Source organism: Macaca thibetana, chromosome 8, assembly GCF_024542745.1.
Source record: "Macaca thibetana thibetana isolate TM-01 chromosome 8, ASM2454274v1, whole genome shotgun sequence".
NCBI lineage: Eukaryota > Metazoa > Chordata > Mammalia > Primates > Cercopithecidae > Macaca > Macaca thibetana.
The window spans coordinates 104,998,337-105,019,294 of record NC_065585.1 but is presented as its reverse complement, the minus strand read 5'-3'; the positions used below and the strand labels follow the sequence as shown (position 1 = coordinate 105,019,294).

General features: G+C 41.0%; 1 protein-coding gene and 1 long non-coding RNA gene across 8 annotated transcripts in view; one reads left to right on the top strand and one right to left on the bottom strand.

Moving 5' to 3' along the window:
• Nucleotides 1–18,681, bottom strand: part of NSD3 (nuclear receptor binding SET domain protein 3) — a 114,649-nt gene extending 95,968 nt beyond the window's left edge. For 6 of the 7 annotated variants that reach the window (XM_050801247.1, XM_050801253.1, XM_050801252.1 and 3 more), the window contains exon 1: nucleotides 18,114–18,681. The gene's annotated coding sequence lies outside the window, so the exon portion shown is untranslated. Of the gene's footprint in view, nucleotides 1–17,920; nucleotides 18,058–18,113 lie in introns of those variants that run through there. The other variant, XM_050801249.1, reaches the window with a different exon arrangement.
• Nucleotides 18,682–18,735: 54 nt separating this feature from the next.
• On the top strand, nucleotides 18,736–19,772 carry LOC126961231 (uncharacterized). The gene is made up of 2 exons (XR_007728223.1): nucleotides 18,736–18,836; nucleotides 19,293–19,772. It is a non-coding gene; the product is annotated as an uncharacterized LOC126961231 (long non-coding RNA).
• Nucleotides 19,773–20,958: the final 1,186 nt, after the last annotated feature.

Genomic DNA, 20,958 nt, shown 5'->3' with positions numbered 1-20,958 from the left:
ACTCGGGAGGCTCAGGTGGGAGGATCGCTTGAACCTGGGAGGTGGAGGCTGCAGTGAGCCAAGATTGTGCTACTGCACTACAGCCTGGGTGACAGAGCAAGACTCTGTCTCAAACAACGACGACGACGACAAAAGAAGTAAATAGTTCTATCTATAGATACAGGCATGATGATGTGACCTACAATTTGTCCCTGGACAACCAGGAAAAGCCATTCAGATTTTAATTGCTGGTAAGGTGTTACTGTCATCTCTCACATAAGCAGAAGAAACAGAAATGATTTCTCCCATTTCACTGGCACAGCTGCCGCAGTTTTCTATGCTCTGGAGTTTACTGTCATTCCAGGGGTAGACCTGATACAAATAACAAAATGGCAGTCAAGCCATTACTATGCATGACATAATAAGATGCTATGGGTCCTTTTACTACTAAAACACCTATTTAAGATTTTCCATTTCTGACAACCAAAATATCTGGGCTACATTGAATTTTGTGGCTGATTTTCATAAAAATATATAGGGAGAAGGAAAACTTGTAGTAATAAAGACAGCACTATAGTAAGAATCATTTTTTAAAGTCTTGTTAATTTAAACACGTAATAGTCACAGTTTTAAGAAAAGTCTCTCATAGCCATCACGAAGAATTATATTAATCCAACATTTTTTTCTAAAGAATAACCACTAAGTGGAAATATATTTTGTAAAGATAAATAATGTGCAAGTTTCCTAAATAAACAGAGTTTCGGCCGGGTGCGGTGGCTCACGCCTGTAATCCCAGCACTTTGGGAGGCCGAGACTGGCGGATCACGAGGTCAGGAGATCGAGACCATCCTGGCTAACACGGTGAAACTCCGTCTCTACTAAAAATACAAAAAAATTAGCCTGTAGTCCCAGCTACTCGGGAGGCTGAGGCAGGAGAATGGTGTGAACCCGGAGGCGGAGCTTGCAGTGAGCCGAGATCGCCCCATCGCACTCCAGCCTGGGTGACAGAGCAAGACTTCGTCTCAAAAAAAAAAAAAATTAATTAATTAAAAATAAACAGACTTTCATTCACATTTTAAAACACTACTCAAGAACAAGCATAAGAATAGCTGAGTAAAAACAAAACCCATCGCACATTTATCATGTTGGCTTTCAAAAATTAGGAATTAAATCACCTAATTTACTATAAGAGAATGTTTGATCTCTACTCACAGATAACACAAACCAGCGTCAGCCAAGTGCTGCTTATATCAAAGTGCCTATGTCTGCTACAAAGTGATGTTCATTCATGGATCATAAGTCAAAAAACACACTGGAATATTAGGAGTTGGCAGACCTCCTCTCCATTCCACCAATGGCATACAAATGACTTTTAGTAAATCCCATAACCTCTGTTTTCCCAAATACATGAGACTGACTAGTCAAAAACTGACCACGGAAATATTTTCTCACGTTTGTTTCCATTTTCTAGCTCTATAAGGCGGATAGAATTTATTTAGTATATATCATATGTCTGGACAAAAGTTTTATTTTTAATTGAGTTCCTAGAGAAACATTTCTATACAAAATTAATCAGCTTGAATCACCCACACCAACACTGCCAAGATAAGCAAAAGCTGAGTCTCACCTTGCCTATTCCTAGATTCCAAGTGCTATGTTATGTACCTTTCTCCTTGTAGAGTCCTACTTTTGTTTTGTCTGTGATGTGGTCCATTACTGAACACCAACTATGTACCAGACCCTGTTCTAGGTCTTGGGAAATCCAAAGAAATAAGATTCTAGTCTCATGGAGCTAAAATAAACAAGGAAATTTCAGACAGTGATATGCTACTATAAAACAGGGTAATACAATAAAGGGACGGGGGGCTGGATTCTTTTCTTTAAAGACGGAGTCTTGCTCCGTCACCCAAGCTGGAGTACACTGGCACGATCTCAGTTCACTGTAACCTCTGCCTCCCAGGTTCAAGCGATTCTCCTGCCTCAGCCTCCAGGGTAGCTGCAATTACAGGTGCCCGCCATCATACCCAGCTAATTTTTGTATTTTTAGTAGATACGGGGTTTCCCCATGTTGGCCAGGCTAGTCTCGAACTCCTGACCTCAAGTGATCCACCTGCCTTGGTCTCCCAAAGTGCTGGGATTACAGGCGTGAGCCACCACACCCGTTTAGATTTTTATTTAAAAAAAACTAATGAAGGCCGGGCGCGGTGGCTCACGCTTGTAATCCCAGCACTTTGGGAGGCCGAGGCAGGTGGATCACCTGAGGTCGGGAGTTCAAGACCAGCCTGACCAACATGGAGAAACCCCGTCTCTACTAAAAATACAAAATTAGCCGGGGTGGTGCCACATGCCTGTAATCCCAGCTACTCGGGAGGCTGAGGCAGGAGAATCGCTTGAACCCGGGAGGCGGAGGTTGCGGTGAGCCGAGATCATGCCATTGCACTCCAGCCTGGGCAAAAAGAGTGAAACTCTGTCTCAAAAAAAAAAAAAAAACCAAAAAAACAACCAAAAAAACTAATGAAACCAAAACCAGGAATCAGTCATAATAGAGAGGCTTGAAAAAGACAAGGAAAAAGATGATCATCAGGTAATATCTTTTATTTCCTTTGAAGTTCACTCTGTTTCAGAGGCTTCTGAGTTATGGCTATAGCAAAAAGATTTAAATTATGGTTTACTCAAGTATTCCATGTAGTATAAAGTTTAAATCTTAAATGTTACGTAAACATAACTGGTCCAAAATATACTGAAATGGAACTCTCAGGAGGCTGAGGCATGAGAATCATTTGAACCTGGGAGGTGAAGGTTGCAGTGGGCCAAGATCACACCTCTGCACTCCAGTCTGGGTGATAGTGTGAGACTCTATCTCAAAAAAAAAAAAAAAAAAAAAATATACTGAAATGAAAGCACTGCATTATGTATTTAAATCATTTGGTTGGTTGGCAATCTGTAGTCTGCTAATAATTGCATTGATTAAAAGACTTTTAAAATATTCCAGCTTTCAACTTCCAAACAATATTATTGATAAATTATAGTTATCTTTCTTTCCCATGAAGAATGTATTTACCATCTAACATAGCAGGCACACTGGAAAAATGAGATTTTAATGTGTCTAGCCCACAAAAACACACAAATATAGTAATCACAAGGCAAAAAATGTACAATTACGTCCACATCTACTTAATTTTTTTTTTTTTTTTTTTTTTTTGAGAAGGAGTCTCGTTCTGTCGCCAGGTTGGAGTGCAATGGCGCAATCTCGCTCACTGCAACCTCTGCTATCCAGGTTCAAGCGATTCTCTGCCTCAGCCTCGCAAGTAGCTGGGATTACAGACACCCGCCACCACACCGGCTAATTTTTGTATTTTTAGTAAAGATGGGGTTTCACCATGTTGGCCAGGATGGTCTTGATCTCTTCACCTCATGATCCACCCACCTCAGCCTCCCAAAGTGCTGGGATTACAGGTGTGAGCCACCGCGCCCGGCCTATATCTACTTAATTCTTTCCCTTCACTAAGAATAGCTAATTCTGGGCTAACCACGTGTAGCTATTTAAATTTAAACAGGTTAAAATTAAATTACATTAACAATTTAGTTCCTCAGTTACACTGGCCATATTTCAAGCATTCAACATCAACATGTGGCTAAGGTTACCATATTGGTCAGTGCAGATAAAGAGTATTTCCGTCATCACAGAAAATTCTATTAGACAGTGCTGATCTACATTATTTTTCAAATTTTACCTTAACAAAAACATCCTTTAAAAGCGTATAAAAAATAAGATTAATTATAAATTTTTAAAGAAATCTGTTAATATTACTGTGATGATAGAAGTCACATAAGAGGAAGTTCAGCAAATAGATCTCTATGGCAGAGTAAGACAAACTCAGATATCTAGGGACAAGCAAAATGTCCACAAAGTAGAAGGATGTACTCTAACATTGGTCTTAGAGTCACGAGACTTGAATTTTAGTTCTGCTTCTACCTCTAACTTAGCTGCATAAATTCTGAGGACAGACAATATCTTTGGGTTTTCATTTAACATCATAAGAAAGGTTGGATCAGGTGATCCACATATATAAAATGACCACAAAAAATGGGAAAATGAGCTGTGATTCCTCCTAGTTATCAATAAATAAGTGTAGCACTTGAGTTTTCATTCTAACAAGAATATATACGTGGTTAAAATACTAACTTTTAGCCAGGTGTGGTGGCTCATGCCTGTAATCCCAGCACTTTGGGCAGCCAAGGCAGGCGGACCTGAGGTCAGAAGTTCAAGACCAGCCTAGCCAACATGGTGAAACCCCGTCTCTGCTAAAAATACAAAAATTAGCTGGGTGTGGTAGTGGGTGCCTGTGGTCCCAGCTACTAGGGAGGCTGAGGCAGGAGAATCACTTGAACCCGAGAGGTGGTGGTTGTGGTGAGTCGAGATTGTGCCACTGCACTCCAGCCTGGGTTGGACTAAGTTATTAAGTTTATCTTTTTTATTTTGGGACTCTGTCTCAAAATAAATAAATAAATAAATAACCAACTTTAAATCTTATCTACCATCTTAACAATATTTAAGATGACCATTATTTGCAATATCAAACAATTATATGAAATTCACAGCCAATACACTTAGCTACATAAATAGGATTTTAGGGAGTAAAATCAGCATGGCCACCATAATTCTCTTTACAAAATCCTAGTATGGAATTAAGGCATGTTAGAGAAGTATGTTTTCTTTTAACTTTTCTGAGTTTAAACTACTAATAGAGCAAAACATCTTCTTTTTTTTTTTTTTTTTTTTGAGACAGAGTTTTACTCTTGTTGCCCAGGCTGGAGTGCAGTGGCACGATCTTGGCTCACTGCAACCTCCGCCTCCAGGGTTCAAGTGATTCTCCTGCCTCAGCCTCCCAAGTAGCTGGGATTATAGGCATGTGCCACCACACCCATCTAAAAGGGGTTACACCATGTTAGTCAGGCTGGTCTCGAACTCCTGACCTCAGGTGATCCACTCGCCTCAGCCTCCCAAAGTGTTGGGATTACAGGTGTGAGTCACTGCGCCAGGCAGCAAATTACCTGTAAAGAATAACTGTGCTACTCCACAATCTGTTTAACTCTAGTGTGGTCACCTCAAATATTTTCTGAAATGTGTTCACTTTAAATTTTCCACTAAAAATTTAGAGAAGGATGTTTACAGAAGGATGATGGTTAAAGACATTAAAATATCCTTAGGAAGTGACCTGAATGAAGTAGAACTTAGTTAATAAAATATAAAAAAGAAAACAACAAAAAAGTATTTCACTTAACCATAAACTCTGTCACTAAATTCAATCATACGGTTTTCACTTGACTATGATTCCATTAAGTTATACAACATTTTAGGTTGCTTTGTAGTTCATATTTTTTTCCTGACTAAACCACATTACTATTGAACTGCCTTTCACCAATACAAAGCCTACTAGTAAAACACCCTGTTTCCCTTATCTATCTAGTTTAACCTCAACTATCTTCACTTTGTTGTTGACCACACCCGGCAACAACAGACGTGGTATTACCACTTGAAGGAAATTACATTATTTTCCAATCCTTTACAGCAAGGGTAGTTGCTCACAATGAAAATTACTACAAACAACTTTCATCAGTCATCTTGTTCCATTCACTATGAACTCTAGTAAACTAACAAATTCATCCACATATTTTCCTACCTACTTCCTGGACAAACTTTTAAATTATGGTAAAATGGTTTGAGATTGGTTCTTAAAATTTTGCAAGCATTCAAATTTACTTTCTTTTACCTTGTATTTTCCATTCCCCACAAAAAGGCAAAATAGAATGTATGCCAAAGATGATATGTAGTTTTTAAAGTACTAAGCAATTTATTGTATCTAAAATAATAATTTACTAAGTATATCTTTTCTATAAAGACCAGTGTGGGTTTTGTTTATCACTTTAGTATTTTAGGTTCAACTGTACTCAACATGCAGTTTTCAAAATAAGCAATAAAAGTTAGAAAATTCAGAATTTCATAATATATATCCAAATTTCACGTCACCTATTTGTTTAATCAGAACACCAAGCTTTAGTGAAGCTTTAGCCATCATGAAGTTGTAATAACAACAATGGAAGTAAAATTGGACTGGAAAGTTAACTTCATGTTCAAATTTGAACCAGCACGAATTCTCTTACCAATATAACCTAGGCAAAGATTCTCTTCAGGTATTAGTTGAGGTTCAACTTTTAACTTCTATGAAAGTGAGTTTAGGCCAATTGAGTTCATTTCTTCTTCCATTAAACATGTGACTAAAGACTAGTTCATTTTGTGTACATTATTATTCTTCTATTTAAAAAGTTATTCATTATCAACTATATATCTGGTACAGTTCTACACGTAGTCTAGTACTTCTAATTTGAATCCCTGTAACTCCAAGAATAATTTTCATTTGCACTTTTAGAGATAAGAACAGTGATCTTCAGTGGTAAAGTGAAGTGGGGATAGGAACTCAGACCTCCTTGACTCTTGCCCTATACTTCACTGCCCTCCCAGTTTTGTTTTTTGTTTTTTTTTTTTTGAGATGGAATCTCACTCTGTCACCCAGGCTGGAGTGCAGTGGTACAATCTCAGCTCACTGCAACCTCTGCCTTCTGGGTTCAAGTGATTCTCTTGCCTCAGCCTCCCGAGTAGCTGGGACTACAGGCGAGCGCCATAACACTGGCTAATTTTTGTATTTTTAGTAGAGACGGGGTTTCACCATGTTGACCAGGGTGGTCTCAAACTCCTGACCTCAAGTGATACACCCACCCGGCCTCCCAAGGTGCTGGGATTACAGGTGTGAGCCACCACGCCCAGCTAACCCACCCAGTTTTTAAAAAATGTTTTGTTAAATAGCTTAAGCAAACAAAACAAAAGAACAACTTTCAGGGGTGAAGGTCAGTTAGAACAAAGCAAACGTCTCTTAATAAAAAGAAAGACATTTTCTATAAGGTGATAAGTTTGCTACAGCTAACTGTATAGGTAACACTTTCCACAGATGTTTTCTAAAATAAAGTGTTTCTAAATCAAATTTGAATTTTTAAAAAAACATTTTAAACCATACACAATACTCTCTCAATAAATACATTCTCACTGTCCAGGAGAATAATTTTATAATTCAAAAAATATACCTCATATTTTGTTTCATCAGCTTAAACTTAATATGTCAGGCTTTCTTAAAATGGGACATAGGAGCATCATCTTTTCATGGAGGACTTTCTAAAATGTCACTCAAATGCATATAAAGTATATGTCACACAAGCTGTTGTGTTCCTGTATACTGTACTACACTTTAGATGTTACGAATAAATGCTATTTTTAAAACAAAACTTTATAATATTGCTGGGTTTAAACTGGTTCAAACCTTTCTGGAAATGTTCTAAAACTGATTGTGGTGACGGTTATACAACCCTGTGAACATACTAAAAGCCACTGCATTGTATACTTTAAATGGATGAATTTTATGGTATGTGAATTATATCTCAATAAAACTGTTATTTTAAAAAATTTTTCAAGAGAACAGTTTGGAAATATGTATCAAAAGCTTTCAAAATGTTTATATCTTTTAAGTAATTTTACTTCTAGGAATTTATTGTAATGAAATAATCAGCCATATAATTTTTTTAATGTATAAGGATGTCCATCAACTTACAATGTCCCCAAATTGCAAACTGCCTAAAAGACCCTCAACACAGAATGGTAAACAGGTAATAGCACACCTGTACATTGAAATTCTATATCAATTTTTAAAATCACAAACATATTTATTTCATAATGTATTAAAAACAAAACATGTTACAAAATAATAGGGATGCACAATTCCAATTATGTAAAAAAATACATACGAAAAAGTATTGGAGGGATATACAACAAAATATTAATAGTAGTTACTGCTAGCTAATAGAATTTTAAATAATTTTAATTTTCTTTATACCTTCTGGTTTTCAATTTCTCAGCAATAAACAATCCTTACATAAATGTTATTTTAAAACTAGTCACTTTGGAGAAGTTCAAGTTTTTCATTAAAAAATAAAAACTAACAGGTGGTAATGACACAGAAACCATGAGGTGAATAAAAGCATATTAACTCTACTGCATACACAAAGCCAAACTACCTAATTTATCTTTTTAAAAATATCAAATTATATTTACTTTCACATCTAGGAAAACTCAACATACATGTTCCTTTCAAGATTTAAAATCGCTATCACCCATGCAAGGGAAAAATTAGCAAGAAATATATTTAATCTTCAGTGGGAGTAAAAAAGAAAAACATGCTATTGCACTACAGAAAAGAATTCAAGGATACAATAAAGCAAAGCAAGAAGTTTCTCACCACAATCTAATATGAAATACTGTATTCTGATGCATTTGAATCTTGCAGAGATCATACAAAAGGAGACCGCTTGGAGTGACAAAATTATAATAACCAAATAAAGGCTTTAATTTATAAAAATGCCTTTCTCAAAGTTCACATTGCAGAGTTGTATGCAAATAGACCGTATTCAGCAGGTACTCAGAGGGAAAAAAGCATTCAAATTTTTCTGCTATCCTAATCCTCAAAAATCAACACTTAACCTTTCCAAATACCTAAGAAAATATTCTTGAAGGCCAGGAAAGCATAATGCAGTTTCTCCAGCTTCGAAAGAAATTTGGTTCTCTTGGCCAAATTACAGAAAAGTTAAAACTCAAGAAGTACCAAGGATGAAGGGTTAAACATATTGTCATCACTGATTACTTCTCAGGTTAATACTTTTTGAATGCTTCCAATACTGCGAAAGCAAGAGTGTCAAACTCGATTTTGTTAAATAAGATAGTTAATCTAAGAAATTAACAATATAGACAAATCGACATTTTCTAAGTAAGTAATTTTAGAGTTTGCATGTTAATTTAAAACCTAATCACTGAATCTTACCAAAAAGTGCAACAGAGATGAACTCTAAATAAACACTTTGTATAAAACAGCACTTTCTTAGAGGATTCAGTATTATTTTTTGTTATTCATCGGTAAGGAACTAAGATTTCAAATCACTAAACACTGATAATAAATGTTAGAAAGCTACCTTAAAAACATGCTCAGATACCCCTTCTGGCAATAACAATTAAAAACTAGCTATTCAGTTTTTATATTCGTTGAACTTGCATTGTTATGAATTCTTCAGGTTCTTTTTTATTTTATTTTATTTTATTTTTGAGACAGTTTCGCTCTTTCGCCCAGGCTGGAGTGAAGTGGCGCAATCTCGGCTCACGGCAACCTCTGCCTCCCGGGTTCAAGCGATTCTCCTGGATCAGTCTTCCCAAGCAGCTGGGATTATAGATGCCCACCACCACGCCCGGCTAATTTTTGTAGTTTTAGTAGAGATGGGGTTTCGCCATGTTGGCCAGGCTGGTCTCCAACACCTCACCTCAGGTGATCCGCCCGCCTCGGCCTCCCAGACTGTTGGGATTACAGGCGTAAGCCACCGCGCCTGGTTCATGCCTGGCCAATATGGCAAAACCCCGTCGCTACTACTACAAAAATTAGCTGGGTGTGGTGGCGGGCGCCTGTAGTCCCTGCTACTCAGAAGGCTGACGCAGGAGAATCGCTTGAACCCGGGAGGCGGAGGTTGCAGTGAGCCCAGACTGCGCCACTGGACTCCAGCCTGGGCAACAGAGCAAGACTCTGTCTCAAAAAAAAGAAAGAAAGAAAGAAAAAAAGAAAAAAGAAAAACCCAAGGACATCAATACATTTTTGTCCCTAATGTCCAACTACCACCAAAGCAATACCAGCTAAACCAATGAGGTTGTCTCTGCAGCTTTTCTTAAAGGACTTATTACCTGGGTGATAGTTACCCGATGTTCACTTCCTTTGTTTCCCTAAGACGGAGAGTCTTGCTTTGTCGCTCAGGCTGGAGTGCAGTGGCGCAATCTCAGCTCACTACAACCTCTGCCTCCCTGGTTCAAGTGATTCTCCTGCCTCAGCCTTCCGAGTAGCTGGGATTACAGGCGTGTGCCACCACGCCTAGCTAATTTTTGTATTTTCACTTTCTAATTATTTGTTTATACTATAATTCAAGTTTTATATGCTTTTTTATATTTCACATTTCATAATGTAAAAGGCTTTAAAATGCCTATTTCTTAAAGTTTTTGTTTGTTTTTTACATACAGCTTTCTTAAGCCTCCACAGCTAAGAGAAATTAGATAACATAAGATTAAATAGACACAATATTGTCTTGGCTATGGTCCAAATGCTACTAGGCGTATCTCCATATGATCTTCTTAATCTCAAATCAATTTGATAAACTAATTTTTTTAACCTATGAAATCCCAATAAGCTACCCATTCTTAAATTTAAAATTCCTCCCCATAAGGATCACTTGAGGCCAAGTGTTCAAGGTCAGCCAGGCAACAAAGGGAGACTCTATCTCTACAAAAAAATTTTTTAAAAATAGCTAGGGAGACCAGCACAGTGGCTCATGCCTGTAATCCCAACACTTTGGGAGGACAAGGTGGGAAGATTGGTTGAGCCCAGGAGCTCAAGACCAGCCTGGGCAACTTGGTGAAACCCTGTCTCTACAAAAAAAGAAAAACAAAATTAGCTGGGAGTGGTGGCACATGCCTGTAGTCCCAGCTACTCAGGAGGCTGAGGTGGGAGGATCACCTGAGCCTGCGAAGTTGAGTCTGCGGTGAGCCATGATAGTACCACTGCACTCCAGCCTAGGTGGTAGAGTTAAGACCCTGTCTCAAAAAAAAAAAAAAAAAAAAAAAAAAAAATTAGCTGGGCAGGGTGGCACATGTGTGTAGTCATAGCTATTCCAGAGGCTGAGGCCAGGAGAACTGCTTGATCCAAGGAGTTCAAGACTGCAGTGAGCTAGGATCATGTCACTACACTCCAGCCTGGACAAGAGAGCAAGACCCTGTCTCTAAAAATAAAAAAAATAAAAATAAACCTCCTATATATCTTAGGATAACTTATACCAAAATAAGAAAAAGCACATCTATAGTAGAAAAATACTTGTTACTTAATACTTAATTATCTATTGGAATGTGGATAATATAAGCTATGAAGAAAAATCAGGACACACACACTCTTTTTTTTTTTTAAGTAATCATACAGAGCCAGGTGCAGTGGCACCTGCCTGTAGTCCTAGCTACTAGAGAAGCTGAGACATGAAGACTGCTTGAGCCCAAGAAGGAACCCAGGAGGCGGAGCTTGCAGTGGGCCGAGATCACGCCCCTGCACTCCAGCCTGGGCAACAGAGGGAGGCTCCATTTCGGAAAAAAATAAAAATAATAAATAAATAAATAACAATTATTGTGCTTTCTAACTTCACATTTTAGAATTCTGTGGGAATTCTACCAAACACCTCAGAAGATGCCAAATAAATGTAAGGTATTATTCATATTTTATCTTTCCATGCTACACATGGCTAAAACTGAAACAGTACGAATATTAACAATTTTCATTTTCCTAGTTACTCTCTTTAAGTAGCCCTAAACATAGATGGAAAAAAGAACCTAGTAATAAAATATTAGAAGGGGGAAAAAGTTATCACTGTGTATCAGTTAATGACAATAAAGATCCACATCTAAAAAAACAAGCTAAGAATACTTTTTCAAAGAGCTTTTATAATTCAAAATCTTTTCAAAAAAGTTGTGCTTTAGGAGTAACAACACATCCATGTAGTAAAAACTGAACATTCTCTAAGTCCACAAAATTTTAAATATACCTTTGCCTTCTTTTCATGTTACACAGTGCAGGTACAACATACTACAGAAGTGTTTAAAGTCTTTACTACATATTTACTAAGAACAACAGTAAAAATGAAAACGAAACTGTAAGCTTTTTAAAAAAGGTTAGGTAATGTTAGTATAAGCAATTTCTTAAATTTGTCTGTTAATATTTATAAAAATATAAATCTTATTTATAACTTATAATTTATAAAAAGATTGGCCTGCAGAAATAAAGTTCACCATTCATTTAAAAACTCAAATGCTGGACATGTTAATTACAAATAAATGAATTATCTTAGTTGCTTTTTCAAAAAATAATAGACTGCTTTTTTAAAAAAAAAAAAAGTAAAACTAAAAACAGAACTGCATTGAAAAACGGATTTTATGGACAGATGCCAAGTTCTAAGCATTTTTAAAGCTTTAACGATTTTAATTTCTTAAGTGTCTACAACAGACAAGATTATCTTTTTATTTTAAAAGATCCCAACGAATAAGTAACCATTTTCTTCTTGATAGAAAAAAAAAAAATTTAAATAAAGTAATCAACAGTGCCTGCTAAGATTTTTAACTTGTTTTCAAATAGGGATTTTTAGCTCACTTTAAAATTTTTACCAATGTCTCTATTTTTTTTCCAGGTCCTTTTCTAAGATCATGATGGACCTCTAATTTTTTTCATTTCATAGCTCTTATTTTATTGATAATTTTATTCAAACAGGAAAAAGTCCACTAAAATCCACTTCATACAAAAACACACACTTCAAGATAACTTGGACACAATTCATTTTTGCATGTAAAAATATTTTGTGCATATATGTTCACAACATGGTAAATAAAATATGAAAAAATACAAGATCTTTCCTCACTGCAGCTTACTCCCCTTTAACTCATTATACTAAATATACTTAACCTTAAGTTTGCCCCGTCACCTTGAGCTTTCATAGGTAGCTCTAATTCTTTCTTTTCTTTCTTTCTTTCTTTTTTTTTTTGAGAAGTTTTGCTGTTATTGCCCAGGCTGCAGTGAAATGGCGTGACCTCAGCTCACTGCAACCTCTGCCTCCCGGTTCAAGCGATTCTCCTGCTTCAGCCTCCAGAGTAGCTGGGATTACAGGCGCACACCACTGGGCCCAGCTAATTTTTTGTATTTTTTAGTAGAGATAGGGTTTCACCATGTTGGCCTGGCTGGTCTTGAACTCCTGACCTCAGGTGATCCACCCGCCTTGGCCCCCCAAAGTGCTGGGGTTACAGGGTGAGCCACTGCCCCCAGCCAGGCAGCTCCAGCACTTTTATAGTAAGGAAGTAATAGGTTGTGCTATAAAGAACCAAGTAATGAGTTTGTCACAAAAGCCCCGGACTTCACTTCCATAGGCCTCAGTTTTCTCTCTTGTAAAATAAAGTAATTGTACTAGCTTCCATTTAACAGGCTATTAGGAACTTAATTCACGACCAACTATTATTTACTTATAATAGCAAAACCTGCTAACAAACTAAATGTTAATGTTTTAAACAATGGAATACTTATAAGACCCTTTAAAAAAAAAAAAAAAAAGCTGTGGATCCATATGTACTAATTTTTATGGTTCTTGTTTTTTGTTTTGTTTTTGAGACGGAGTCTCGCTTTGTCTACCAGGCTAGAATGCAGTGGTACAATCTCAGCTCAGTGCAACCTCCGCCTCCTGGGTTCAAGTGATTGGCCCCTCTCAGCCTCCCAAGTAGCCAGGATTACAGGCAAGCACCACCATGCCCGGCTAATTTTTGTATTTTTAGTAGAGACGGGGGTTTCACCATGCTGGCCAGACTGGTCTCAAACTCCTGACCTCAAGTGATCCTCCCGCCTCAGCCTCCCAAAGTGCAGGGATTACAGACGTGAGCCACCACCATGCCCGGCCTTGTTTTGTTTTTGAGACAGAATCTCGCTCTGTCATTCAGGCTAGAGTGCAGTGGCGCAATCTCAGCTTACTGCAGCTTCCCCCTCGGGGTTCAGGCAATTCTCCCATCTCAGCCTCCCGAGTAGCTGGGATTACAGGTGCCGCCACCACACCTGGCTAATTTTTGTATTTTTAGTAGAGATGGGTGTTTCACCATGTTGGCCAGGCTGGTCTCAAACTCCTGACCTCAAGCGATCCGCCCGCCTCAGCCTCCCTCCCAAAGTGCTGGGATTACAGGCGTGAGCCACTGCCCCCAGTCGCGGATCCATAGGTACTAATTTAAAAAGATGTCCCAGATAGGCTGTTAAAACGAAAAAGTGGGCGGGTGCGGTGGCTCACGCTTGTAACCCCAGCACTTTGGGAGGCCGAGGCAGGCAGATTAGCTGAGGTCAGGAGTTTGAGACCAGCCTGGCCAAAATGGTGAAACCTCGTCTCTACTAAAAATACAGAAATTAGCGGGCATGGTGGTGCATGCCTGTAATCCCAGCTACTCGGGAGACTGAGGCAGGAGAACCGCTCGAACCGGGAGGCGGAGGTTGCAGTGAGCCACGATTGCGCCACTGCACTCCAGCCTGGGCAACAACAGCGAAACTCTGTCTCGAAAAACAAACAAATAAAAAAACAAAAAAGCAAAATGCAGATAGTATGACCCATTTGTAAATATTTTAAGAGAAATATACACATACATGCATAGAAGTTTTCTAGAAGGACATACAAGAAAATTCAAGTGGTTATCAGTGGAGAATGAAGAATGCTAACTTTATTTTTTTAAATTCTCAGCCTTCTATGATATGTGAATACGTGAATAACTTTTTTTTTTTTTTTTTTTTTTTTTTTTTGAGACACTGCAACCTGGGCAACAAGAGTGAAAACTCTGTCTCAAAAAAAATAAATAAATAAAATAAAAAATAAAAAATAAAAAACTCCATCTTGGCCAGGCGTGGTGGCTCATGCCTGTAATTCCAGCACTTTGGGAGGCCGAGGCGGGCAGATGACAAGGTCAGGACTTTGAGACCAGCCTGGCCAACATGGTGAAACCCTGTCTCTACTAAAAAATATATAAAAATTGGCCAGGCGCGGTGGCTCACGCCTGTAATCCCAGGACTTTAGGAGGCCAAGGCAGGCGGATCACAAGGTCAGGAGATTGACACCATCCTGGCTAACACGGTGAACTCCGTCTCTACTAAAAAAAACAAAAAATTAGCGGGGCGTGGTGGCAGGAGCCTGCAGTCCCAGCTACTCGGGAGGCTGAGGCAGGAGAATGGCGTGAACCCGGGAGGCGGAGCTTGCAGTGGGCCAAGATTATGGCACTGCACTCCAGCCTGGGCTACAGAGCAAGACTCCGTCTCAAAAAAAAAAAAAAAAAAAAAAAAAAAAAAATTAGGCGGGCATGGTGATGTGCGCCTGTAATCCCAGCTACTTGGGAGGTTAAGGCAGGATAATCACTTGAACCTGGGAGGCGGAGGTTGCAGTGAACCAAGATCGCACCATTGCACTCCAGCCTGGACAACAAGAGTGAGACTCCATCGCTCAAAAAAAAAAAGTACTGACTTCATAAAACTGTTAGGAGGAGAAAAGGAAATCATGCATGTCAGACACTCAGCATAGCACAGTGTGAGGACAACTGTGAGCAGCTATTAGTGGATTATGAATATTATTATAAATTCCAGAAACTGCTGTCATTGGAATCAGATTTGACAGTTCACTCAACAATCATCAATCTCAAAGACAATCAGTTTCCTTTATCCAAAACTCATTCAATCTGATCAGTATAAGAGAGGGCATTTGTTAATTTAAGGGTTAGAAAAATAAAAAAGCTATCATAGGTAACAGGTGGGCTGATGGACATATTAATTGGTTTTAAGTGTTATTTAACAAGAGTAGGCTTCTTCGTATATTAATACCTGTGCAAGGAACCAGGATACTTACCACAGCTGGGCAGGAACCCTGATCTTTAAAGGATGCTGAATACATAAAAATAAACTTTTTCTTTTTTTTTTTTTTTTGAAGAATGAAAGCTTCCAACACAAATTTTTCTATTTCATTATTGCTTACTTTCCTAAAAATTTACAGTACTGATAGCTCATGCACACATTTTACCAGCTAATTACAAATAACATGTCAATCAAGTAGGAGACATAAAACTGAAATCACCATAAAAATAAATTCCAGAAAAAGCATGCTGAATTTTTTTTTAAATGCAATTGTTCCTCACAGAATTTCAAACAAATTCAGCTGAATATTATCAACTTAAAATACTCCAAGCTGTAAATCTGGCTTTTACACTAAAAGCACCCTCTTAAAGTACCACTTTAACAACATTCAATTTAATTTTTCTAACAAACCAAGAATATATCCTAAGTTTCTATATAACAACTGAGAGGATGTTGCCATTTAGGTAGGTTAAATGTAGTTCAACTGGTTTGAGTCCACCATATTACAATGTTAACAGGCCTTCTTGGTATTAGAGAACAGTTTCAGTATCAATGTGATAGGTTAAAGTTTGGATTACTCCAACTGCTATAATAAAAACAAAAGGTCACGCACACACATTTAATCCTTTTCGATATGAAATAAAATAGGCTCTACTTAACACCAATGTATGTACTGTAAATTTGTCAGAATTTAAACCTTAGAATAGTAATTATTTCAAATTGTACAAGTAGTTACAGTTGAATACATTAGTTACTGTAGTTTCCTCAGAGTCACCTGAAGTTCCAATCAAAATATGAATGAACAAACAAAACAACAACAACAAAAAACCCTGGCATCTTAATGAGACTCTAAGAACTGCATGCCTACTTCATAGATCATTGCACTGTGCTGAATTGGCATCTGGAGATTGTATTGAGCTAGCTACATGAAGGCACAGAGAAGAGATGGGGGAAAGAGAGTTTATTTAAAAAAGAAAATACTATTCTTAACACACTCAACACTCTTAACATGCTCATCACCTGTAAGCAAGAGCTATCAGAAATACTATTTAAAAATACATACATTTCTAATTTTTCAACATTCAAAATACAGCAAGCAGATAATCTACCACAAGCAGAGCTTCCTACCCCTTTCACCCGGACACAGCGCTTTGCCAAGAGCACAGGCCCAAGTAAAATAACCGATGCAATTTCCTTGTTTACTTAAAGAATTGCAGAAAACATGTTGACTGCTTCTGAGGCTTCTGAAACAAACGAATTTTCAATACGTAAAAGACTTCATGATCATGTTTGATATGTAAGTGTAGTAATGGTTCCTTCAGCTGGTAAAAATCTAGTTTTAAATTGATTAAAAGGGTTAAATTTACACTGCAGCTCATTAGCATACCTTGTTTGCAACCAGAAGGAAGAGGGTAAAGAGAGGGAGAAAAGGAGCAAAAACACACAAGATGGAAAACATCACTTTGGCGGTTATGAATAATTTAAAATGACCCAAGATGTAAGGGGAAAAGAGTTCATGAATAGAAAGAAAGGGGGCTAACAATCTGAACTGGCCCCTTCCAGATTCATACTGATGTCGAAGAGGAAAAGGAATTTATTTACACTGCAGTGCCTGGCAGCAAACATGGCTGCCCCTGCCCCCTTTAAATCGGAATAATCTTCACTCCTCTCCAAAACCATCAAATTATGGCCATGTCTCTCCCTGCCTCTCTTCCATAACACAAACACATCGTCTCCTCCCTCAAAACAGTAAAACCCACACCTCCCCATTTCACAACAATCACAATCCCATAACCACTAGCTTCTCTATTCTCTAGTCTTGAAAGAAAGGCACAGAATACACACAAATATAGGAACAAAAGGCCTCCCTTCCTAACACTTTAACGACCTCCATCCCCTTCTTTTCCTCCCACTCTGACGCTAAGTCGATCGTTCTCATCCCTGTCATCATTCAGTTAATTTCCTTCCCTAGCCCAATCCTGTCTTCCAGTTTCCTGCGTCTATTTCCCATCCTCCTATTGCAGCCTGCCTCATCCCTTTCCCTAATCCACCTTTTCCTTCACTTCCATTCCTCATTTCTCCCTTCATTCTCATAAAATGCCCCATTTCTCCAGCAAATGTATCCCCTTCTCCCAGACTCTTTTGGTTCCCACACTCCATCCCCAAACCTCCCTATTTATCAGTCCACCCAGGTCTCTAATCTCCATGCAACTCTTCTCCCCTTTCCCTGCCCCTCCCCAATCCCATCCTTATCCCCGCCCCCATCCCACTTCTCCCAATTCCCAGCTCAGCGCCACTCCGACTCCGATCCCACTCCCACCTCCCCTGCCCCACCCCCCAATTCCCTCCACACCCCCCACCTTGCCATCTGCTCCTCCGTCAGGACCCCCCTCGAGCCCTTTCAGGCCACCCGCTTCCCCTTCCATTCCTCCTGGGGTCTGGCGCCCCATCCCTAGGTCGCCCCCTCCCCGTCGTTTCCTCCTCAGCCCTTCCTAGCATTACACGCGCGCGCGCGCACACACACACACATACACACACGCACACGCACTTTACCTTCAGTTTGTTCCATTCTAACCCCCCGGCCGTGTCAGTGCGATCACAGGAGAGACACGGAGGCCCGGAGTGGGGCTGGGCTGCGGGCAGCCGCCGGGGCCGCGCGGGGAGGAGGCGGAACCGAGCTAGGCCGCATGAAATCCCCGGGCTAGATTTTCCCCGCGCCGGACGCCTCTGCCATGGCGGCCGGCACCGAGGAGGGCCACGGCCGGGCCGGGCCGGGCGTGCTGCGGGAAGAGGAAGGCTCAGGAGGTGGGGAGGGAAGGGGAGGCCGAGGGACGGGGTCGCCGCGCCGCCGCTGCTGCCAGAGAGGAGCCTACGGCTGGCGTCCCGGCCAGGACAGCAGGGTCCTCGGAGCTCGGCTCGGAATTCGCACGCCTTTCCGCGGCGACCTGTGCACAGTCCCCTCGGCCTCCGCCTCGGTGCTGGCCGCCGCCGCCGCCGCTCCCGCCGCCGCCGCCGCTCCCGCCGCCGCCGAGCACAAAGCCCCCCCCACCCCGACTCTCGGGGCGCCGCCGCCGCCAAATCCTCAGCCCCTCATTGGCCGCGGGCCGCGGCGCCTGCCGGGAAATGCAGTCCCGGGTTCGGGACGCTGGGGCTCCGGAGGAAGCGGCGAGTCAGCGGGGCGGAGGGGGCGGGAGCGCGAACCAGGAACGCCCGCGGCCGCTAGCTTCTGGAAGACTAGGGAGACTGGGCAAGAGGGCCAAGGGACGGGGAGGGACGGTACGTGGGAGAATGACACACAAAACACCCCGGGAAGCCGGAGGAGGCGTGGAAAGGTGGGGCCCGGGAGGTAAAACTGGGCTCGGCGCGTTCAGTGTGGCTGATTAAAGAACAGCGCGCCACTAGCGCCATATGGCGCTCCTCAGGGTGACTCGGCTCTGTAGCTCCTGGGGTTAGGAGCGACCGTCGCACGGTCCCCGGTGGGTGACCGCGCGAGGGCGGGGCAGTCCAGGCGTCCCCTCGGCAGTCTCCCGTCCTACAGCTGTCAGGGAAGGGCTCCCATTCCAGGAGGGTCTGCATCTGGAAAGCCGGGGGCGATGCAAGACCGCCTTGGCGTCGGTCTCCCTCTCAGCCCCGGCTGAATTGTCAGAGGGTCCGCCTTCCCCGGTTGCAAGCAGTAGGAGGCCGGGCCGGCGGCGCCGGCTCGCTGAGGGAGCGCCCCGATCTCCCCGGCAGGCGCCGGCCCCGCGCGCCTCTTCCTGCTCGGCTGCGGCCCGGAGGCTTGTGGGTAACCGGGAGGACGACGTCAGTGCCGGCCGCATCCCCGGGTGCCCCCCAGCCGCGGGAGACCGCGAAGGCTCCGTGACCGTCACGTGCCGGGGGCCGCGGCTGCTCGCGGCCAGACCTTCGCATCGAGGGACATGAGGTACATTTGTCCTACACGGCCCAGGAGGAACCGGGAGGCAACTCTCCGTCATCCTTTAGCCCCCCGCATCCTAGGAAACGTATGGAAAACAATGGAAGGTTAAGTGTGTGCACAGTGATCTAGCCCTGCAGGAGTGTGCCGACCAGGTGATATTTCCTGGGGCCTGGTGATAAGGATTTAGAAGGTTACAGCACAGAGATCTGAACGTAAAAAGGAAACACAGGCAGCAAGCAAATGAGGAAACTGATACTCTCTGTTCTGAGAATAAAGCCGTTTTACCGCTAGACGTCATACTCTCTGTAGACGTTATAGTGCTGGATGTCTTTGGTACTATTACAAGAAATTAGATATCTGTTCTCTTTATCACTTAAGGAGATTAAAAGATTCCTACAGATCAGTTATTTAAAAGGGCACTAATTATGAACTAGTTTTTTTGTTTTGTTTTGTTTTTTGTTTTTTTTAAAAAACGTAACCCGGTAATAATACTAAGGGTGATACTGAGAATTATCAGCATTGGCCGGGCGCAGTGGCTCACGCCTGTAATCCCAGCACTTTGGGAGGCCGAGGCAGGCGGATCACGAGGTCAGGAAATCGAGACCATCCTGGCTAAGACGGTGAAACCCCATCTCTACTAAAAATACAAAAAAATTAGCCGGGCGAGGTGGCGGGCGCCTGTAGTCCCAGCTACTCGGGAGGCTGAGGCAGGAGAATGGCGTGAACCCGGAGGCGGAGCTTGCGGTGAGCCGAGATCGCGCCACTTCACTCCAGCCTGGGCCACAGAGCCAGACTACGTCTCAAAAAAAAAAAAAGAAAATAAAAATTCTCATTACTATTAATAATTAAATATTTTTAAACGTATGCTTTAAGTAGTACCACAGGTTAAAGCTATCAGTAAAAGCATACTTTTTATTTGTGATATGCCATTTTAAAACACAGATGGCCAAAGCGGGCCACCAAGTCTAGCTTAATTCCATCTCCAGGAAAGAGGGATTAAATTAGTCTTTTTTTTTTCTATGAGCCTTTCTACTTCCATTCTTCGTTTTCTTCCTCCTGTGTCTTCCTTGCTTTGTTGATAAACTGTTGCCTTCACCCGGCACCTGGGTTTCTCCCTTGAGGAGAATCTAGTAAATTGTCCCCAGGGATCTTATATTAGCCTGTTTCTAATAGCTATGCTGACAGCAAGAGTTTAAAATTGGAGTTATGTGAAGTAGATGCATGGTCTTTTCCTGCAAAGCATTACAAAATACAGTTAGTAATACTTGATCTGGTGGCGTATGTAGGAAAATGGCCATTAAAAATAATAGTTTACATTTTCAGTATCTAACATCTTCTGAGGTTTAGACGATGATTACTCTTCGCCATAGAAAATGAGCAAGGAACTCATTAAGACAGCAACCTAACACAGTTCTCAGGGCCAGAGTCATGGGGAAAAATATTTTTTTAAAAATTTCTCTTCTGAAGATTATATACAGAAAC